Consider the following 8,506-nt stretch of genomic DNA (forward strand, 5'->3'; position numbering starts at 1 on the left):
GGTCATTAACTTGATTGTCCATTGTTAGTGCGAATGTCTGCACAAATTACTATATACATTTTGCCTTTCTCAGTAGCATAGAATTTCTTTGCTTGTATCACAATGTCTCCTCATTTGTGCATATGGTGTGCAAATGGCTATATTTGCATGTATGATATATAACCATATGCCAAAGGGGTTATTTGCATTTTTTTTTTATGGCTCATGTTCTATATCGTTACATGACGCATTCGTTTTGCTCTCGGTATATATACATACGTACGTACGTACATATGAGAATATACACACGCAGACCTTGTTAACATAACATCATATATATATATATATATATATATATATATATATATATATATATATATATATATCATGTGTGTATGTGTTGGAAAAAAATTCCCTTATATATAGAATCAATGGAAAACAGTAAAACGAATATATCACAGGATTGTCTGCACTCGAGGAACGGAACCAACCCGTAATACAGGGAGGTTGTTGCGCTCAAATATTCCTGCCTTGAAAATAACTGTGATTTAGAATTACAGGTAAATTTCGAATTTACGAAAACGAAATTCTTATACTTCCAATTTTCCTTCAAAAACAGTGATATATAGAAACCGTCAAGTTACTTTTGTTTAGGAAGCTGGAATCTTCGTATCATTGTAGATAGAAGATATAATATGGGATTTATGCCAAAGGCCAAGCGCTGGGACCTATGAGGTCATTCAGCCCTCAAGGGGAAATTGACAGTAAGAAGGTTTGAAAGGACAGGACAACCTCACCAGTCATATGGAAGAAAGAGAATATGAATGGAGGTACAGTTAAAGGAATGAAAGGAGTTGCTGCTAGGGGCCGAGGGAATGCTGCAGACCGTAAAGTTATGCCTACAGGACACCTCTTGAGGTGCACTGACGGCAACCACAACCCCTCCCCCCCCTATCCTTGCAATGAAGTTCTGACCTCACTTTCCCGAAGAGTGTGTGCGGTTGAGTCTACCCCTCTCCCCCTCCCCCTCCCCCCCCCCACCCGAAACAACCCCCCTGTCCCTTCCCTCCAACCCCATCGCCCTCCCACCGGCAACCACACTCCACCCTTCCCGGGGAATATTGTTCCTTCATTTATTTCCCATTTCGTTCAAGGCCTTCAGTCGAAAATGTAAAAATAGAAACTAGGAATCGAGAAGTTAACAAGGTCATTGCGACTATGAAAAATAAATGGTTATGGTTGATATGAGCAATGCAGCCGGAGAAACTTTTGCGAGTATGATTACAGAAACAACATGTCATTAAGCCAAAAAATATGTCTACAATCATAATACTAAATTTCCTTTGGATAACTTTAATGATCATGCCAATAAACTGGGCAAGAGTAAGTCAGCATAACATTTGGCTCTGTCACTATGTAAATAGAACTTTGAAACTTGATACAGTTTTTCAAGGATGCTTGGATACGGGATAAGTACCCAGCATCCTAAGGTCACCCCAGTGAGATACCTACACAAGGAAAGTACTCTACTGGAGACACTAGGATGATGGTTCCCATAGTTTGTTTTACATCGATGATGCAATTCTTCATGAAAAAAATTACCTCCATATACAAAACCTAATTGAACTCCAAGCTACAAAATTCTACGTTGGACGAGTCGGTTACATGCTCGACTACCGATCTCAGTGTCCGGGTTCTTTTCCCCGCTCTGCCACCACTGAGTCAGAGGAATATTAAATTCTGGTGATAGTAATTCATTTCTCCTTGTGGTTCGGATCCCACAATAAGTAACAAATTGGTTCCTAGCCACGTAAAAATATCTAATCCCTCGGGCCAGCCCTAGGAGAGCTCACTGGTCTGGTTAAGACAAAGATATACTTCACTGAACTCCAAGCTGCAATCATATGACTTTTCATCGGCCTGCATAAATATATGAGTACTTACGGTGACCGGCTTTCACGATCTGTCAAGTACTGGATTAACTTGAGAACTGGATCTCAATCAGGAGCCTCGTTCCTAAGTAAAATTCACAAAAACAGTATATTTCAAGTCAATCTCGGCGCATGTGACTGAGGAAATATTAGAGATTTGTTTGAGGAAGAGCAATGCAAATACTTCTGCATTTAGTGTATATAATATCAACTCATAAACAGCTGATGTAGTTTTCCATTTAGGATAAATAGCATCACTGTTGACAGACATGGATCTCTCAATAGTGGAAATGTATTCAAAATGAGCATAAATTCCTCTCTGATGGATAATTAACGGCCCAGTATAGTCTTTCGTTTTGTAAGTGACGTTGAACGTCTACAGCACCTACTCGAAGATTTGCGGTATCTCTTGGATGCTCACCACCCACCAGAGATTACAATTCAATTGCTTCAACCAATCAGAAGCAAGATTGAGCTTTAATAAGTTTGACTGTCGTTGCTGTCATGGCAGCCCCGAGAAGAGGGTAAATAGGCATTGAAAATTAACCGCCTTAAAAAAGTGTTTACTGTAAGTTACATCTTACAATTTTAGCCGAATTCCTTATGCGCTTTTCCTTTTAATATTCTAAACCTTTTCTTTTAATATTCTAAACCTTTCCTTTTAATATTCTAAACCTTTTCTTTTAATATTCTAAACCTTTCCTTTTAATATTCTAAACCTTTCCTTTTAATATTCTAAACCTTTTCTTTTAATATTCTAAACCTTTCCTTTTAATATTCTAAACTTTTTCTTTTAATATTCTAAACTTTTCCTTTTAATATTCTAAACCTTTCCTTTTAATATTCTAAACCTTTTTTTTTCCGTTTTCCTTTTATATTCCCTTTAAACCTTTTTCTTTTGAATATTCTAAACCTTTTCTTTTAATATTCTAACTTTCCCTTTTAATAATTTTCTAAACTTCTTTTATATTTCCTAAACTTTTCCTTTTAATATTCTAAACCTTTCCTTTTAATATTCTAAACCTTTTACTCCGCTTAAAGAGGGGAAGACATTCGACACTTCCATCAGCCTTGTACAGTAAGTAACGGGGGATACAAAGTGAAAAAAATGTTTTACCTACAAGTGGATAAGAACTCACGTCACGTATCGATTACGTTAACGTTAGTGTCTTGCAACACTGGCATTAGTGCTGAACGTGATATTTGTAAACTGAAGATAAGCGCTTATAAAAACTCTTTCTTTTAGATAGGCATTTAAATCATCATTGTCAATAACTATAGCAATGAAGAAAAACAAAGGGAAACGCTGACAATCTTTCTTAAATCGGACTAAAGTCTTGCTTTCCCATGGACCCAAGGTTGGCAACCAATTATATACAATCTCTGGAATGCTATGCCCATTAATCGCAGCGGGACAACACTGGAAGATGGATGTTTCCTGTAAGGAATATAAAACTTTTATAAGTAGGCAACGAGGCGGACTAGGGATAATTAAGCCAAGAATTGTGTAGTACTGTACCGCAAATAATTATATGACTGTTGAAAGTTTTTTTTTTTTTTTTTTTTTTTTTTGACGGTAAATTTCAGTAGCCGTGATCACTGTAGCCAAATGTATATTTACCGTCAGCCCCAGAAAAAAAAAAGATTATAGGATCCCATAAAGAATTCAGTTATTCATTCATGATTCTGACGAAAAATGGAATACTTTGCAACGCACAAATGAATAACGGTGATGCAGCTATATTTCAATACGAATGGCTGTGTTTATTGCAAAATGAGAAAAAGCAAAATCTGAATTCGCCTGACTAACAGCCGAGATTCCTTTATTGTGAACGTAAGTTGCTATATATGAACAAATTTGAAAGAAATTACTCACAAATTATTATCAGTTATGATTCTTCTAAAGTATTTCTTCCCAGGTAGAACGAATTGGATTATTAAACATTTCTGGCGTAATATTTGTGAGTATGTAATGTCTCATTAATGCGATACAATTTTACACACACACACACACACACACACACACACACACACACACACACACACACACACACACACATATATATATATAATATATATATATATATATACTACATACAGGTTCATCTATGTATACATATATACGTATGCAAGTATGCATGTACATTCCTGTGTTTGTGCGAAATTCACAGTGGCTGAGACGAAGTTAATCCCAGCGAATTCAATTTTCACCCGACATCTTCCCCCGCCAAGAACGTCGCGTCGAAGCGAAAAATATTATAGCCTTGAATCATTAGAGAGTACGAATGACGGGTTCTTCTTGTGTTGCATAAAACAAACAGTTCAAGAACAAAATTGCGTGCCAAATCTTGCTTCACCGTCTCCCAGCCGTTTACGGACGATGTGACTGATATAATGACACGGGAATTAGCAAGCCATTTGAAACACCAGACTGAGCACAGACTCTTCTTTCTGGATGTGATAAAAAAAAAACCCTCCGTTAATAAGATACCGAACGACGCGAAGTACGAATGTGAGGACAGTGACTTAGTCATGCAGATGGGGGGGGGGGGGATGAGATGGGGGAGGGTAGCGGGGACAACCGGCAATCCCTTTAAACTGGAAAGCAATAATTTAAGCTGAAAATTTCGAAGCAGTGAAAGGTCTTTCAAAGGCTAATGTTTGCGATAATGAAGACATCCTCATTTTTATTTTCAGTTGAGTATATTTTTCTTATAAAAAAACAAAGGAGGCATATTCCAGCTCAGTGCAATTTTATTTAAATTGGTGAGGAAAGCATTGAAGATTCTTTTTCCATTCATTCTTCTTTCGTGTCCCTCCTACTTTCCGGCAGTTCGGTCATCTTCTTTTAATGAAGTTTATACAGGCACACTATCATCTTTACTAATCTGTTTCATCTTTTCATGTCTGTATATAATAAATGTATTTGGATATATATGTGTTAAGAATTTTCCCGATAATTTTCAATTGAAGAATAATTTTGATGTAAAAAATTTGAAGACATCATACTTTCTAATTTTTTGTGTGCGCTTACTGCAAAATGGAACATTTCTTTATTATAGGTTCACTTATTTAGTGATCTCATTTGTAAAAAAAGTCCCGTAATACGAATTCACGAAGGTTATGGAAATGGCGATACATCCAGTCAACTGTTCTCAGTCTCGAAATTAACCAAAATTCTTAATTGATCTCAGCATCAAAATTAACCAAAATTCTTAGCCGATCTCAGCTTCAAAAATTAACCAAAATTCTTAGCTGATCTCAGCTTCAAAATTAACCAAAATTCTTAGTTGATCTCAGCTTCAAAAATTAACCAAAATTCGTAACTGATCTCAATATCACAATTAACCAAAATTCTGAACTGCCTCAGACTCAAAATTAACCAAAATTTTTAACTGATCTCAGCCTCAAAATTAACCAAAATTCTGAACTGCCTCAGACTCAAAATTAACCAAAATTTTTAACTGATCTCAGCCTCAAAATTAACCAAAATTCTTGAGTGACCTCAGCCCCAAAATTATCCAAAATTCTTATTTAACCTTCTTACCTGATCTCATCTTCAAAAGTAACCAGAATTCTTAACTGATCTCAGCTTCAAAAATTAACTAGAATTCTTAACTGATCTCACCTTCAAAGTTAACCTAAATTCTTAACTGATCTCATCCTCAAAATTAACCGGAATTCGTAAATGATCTCAATATCAAAATTAACCAAAATTCTTAACTGACCCCAGCCACAAAATGAACCAAAATTCCTAACTGATCTCAGCCTTCAAAATTAACCAAAACTTTGTACAATGAGGAGGCGTTCCGCCACCTCGAGGCCTCTAAAAATCTTTCAAAATCAAGACCCCATTTTCTGAAGCCTATAGGTCATCCTGCTGAGTACTTTGTTTACAGGAGGGAGTCACCAGGGGAGGGGGCTGCCACCTCACCTTATTGGCTTCCTTTTTTATTGAATAGCATTCCCGTCATCGTGTTTTATCATCTGTATAGTCTTAATCGCTGCGAATATAAAGATACGTTTTCAGGCATTCAGAGGTGAAGACAGTGAAAAGAGGGAGTTAGAAGAGTTGGACAGCAAACTGAAAGAAAGGAAGTGGGAACAGAGGTAGAGTTAAAGACTCAAAAGAGGACCCAACTATTGGCCGAAGGGATGTAGAAAGCAACCTTTAAGCGATGCCTACATTGCACCATGTGTGGTGTACTGACGGTACTAACTCCCTAGGGAGATAGTCTCCATAAGACATGTGATAATGAAAAATGTATTAACGGATACCTAGTTCCCCTCACCCTGTTCCATATGGGGGAAGGACCTCCATCACCTACAAACCTGTTCCGTTTGCGTGGTCTCGGGCATCTACCCCTCCCCATTTCATCCCTGCCAACCGGCCACCCGTCCCTCCCTCCCCCCCTCTCTCTCTTTCTCTCTCTCTCTCTATAAAAAAAAAAGCACACCTGCCATCATATTCCAGCACTCGTGCTAAAGCACTCTACAGAAACACTGGGATGCAGCCGTAGCATCGAGGAGACCCTTCTCCAGCTCGCTCTGCATATGTTACTCGTTTTTCGCGCATGAGTGATATGTGGGCTCGACTTCCTTTGCCATGCTTTGGTGGGTGTGTCTGTTTGTCTGTCTGTCTGTCTGACTGACTGTCTTTCCGTCTGTCCGTCCGAGCGCGCGCATGCACGCACTCAAATGACATTTACCGTATTCATTTTGCAACCATTCTTGTGAAAGTTTTTTTATTTTTTTATTCTTTTTCGGCAAAGAAAAGTTTCTCTCGTGACGTGCACTCGCTCGATCGCATGATAATGATTTGCACTTTATGACAGTCTCGCTCGTAATTGTTTGTGGAAGGCGAGCAATTTTTATGGAAAATGGCTCCTAGATTGAAGTCATTGAAACAGTTTAAAGTTACATGTAAGTATATATAAATATGTAGACACTCGGTGAATGGACGCACACTACACGCATACTCGTAAGCACGAACACGCATATATATATAGCCACTGTATGGGTTTCTCTCCTCAGAAGGGCAAACTCCAGCGGGGTTTAAACCTCGGCTTCCCAGCAAGAAATTTCATAATAAGGATGCTACGTCCATGCCTATCGCAAAGTTACAACCCTTTGCAGTCAACTAACCACAAAGTACATAATTCAAGGAGGTTGCAATGGATAAGTTAATGGACTAGTTCAATATAAGTTTCCTTTACACGTAATTACTTACATGTAACTTCATTCTTCTGAGCATCATGATAAACGTCATTTTTTTATTTAACAAAAATAATTACTGGCGGTTTCCTCGTCAAAGATGGCCGTTAAACAGGATGTGCCACGCATAGAAAAATCTTCTTTTGCTTACTTTGATATGGGAGATTAACTGTATCACATATTTGTATTACGTATAAATAAACTAATTTTTACCTCGAGGGAATTATATAACACAACAATGCGAAAAACTCTTTACTTGTATCCGATATCAACTAGATAATTACTTGTCATACCTTACTGTCTATATACCTGCTGGATTTGTGCAAGATACAACAGTCATGAGAATACGGACCTAAGTATGAAAAACATATTTATATTTGCTTGGTGGGAATACTTCTAAAATGTACAGATAGACAGACATACGAACAGACAGATAGATATAAGGTCTATCACTTGTTCTTATCGAAATATTAAGTTAGAATAGATTTTTAGAACAAAACATGGCAGATAATTATCCAAAAACAGAAACTGACAGGAAGTAAACGGGACCGAAAATTTAGCTAAGAAAAACAAAAATAAAGATCAGAGACGTAACCGAAGAGAGAGAGAGAGAGAGAGAGAGAGAGAGAGAGAGAGAGAGAGAGAGAGAGAGAGAGAATAAAATAAATACGTCGTTCAAAGCAGGGAAATTGCAGTGTCTGTCGCAAGCGGAAGTTCCCTCCAGTGGCAGACATGAATTAATATCATAGCTGCCTCTTATGAATCAAACAAAAGGTTTAAGTTTGACTTCTAAAATACAGAGTTCGTTAACCCCAAGCTTTTTCTTTCCTTTACTTACAGAATTCCTTTCTTTGCATACACACACACACACACACACACACATGCGTTCCAATATATATATATATATATATATATATATATATATATATATATATATATATATACATACACACACACACACATATATATATATATATATATATATATATATATAGATATATATATATATATAGTGTGTGTGTGTGTGTGGGTATGCATGCGCCCATACAAAAAAAAAATAGCGACTCGCGTTTATCTAAAATGGAGAATTGCTTGTAAGCCACGTTTATAGATATTATATTATATTATTATTATATATATATATATATATATAGATATTATATATATATATATTATATTTATTATTATTATATATAATTAATAATTGATTTATTAATTACAACATACATATACACAACACACATACATATACACACACACACACACACACACACACACACACACACACACACACATATATATATATATATATATATATATATATATATATTATTGTATATATACACATATATAAGTATGTATACACACTGCGTGAGTATATA

The sequence above is a fragment of the Macrobrachium nipponense genome, chromosome 46 (genome assembly GCF_015104395.2).
Source record: "Macrobrachium nipponense isolate FS-2020 chromosome 46, ASM1510439v2, whole genome shotgun sequence".
Lineage (NCBI taxonomy): Eukaryota > Metazoa > Arthropoda > Malacostraca > Decapoda > Palaemonidae > Macrobrachium > Macrobrachium nipponense.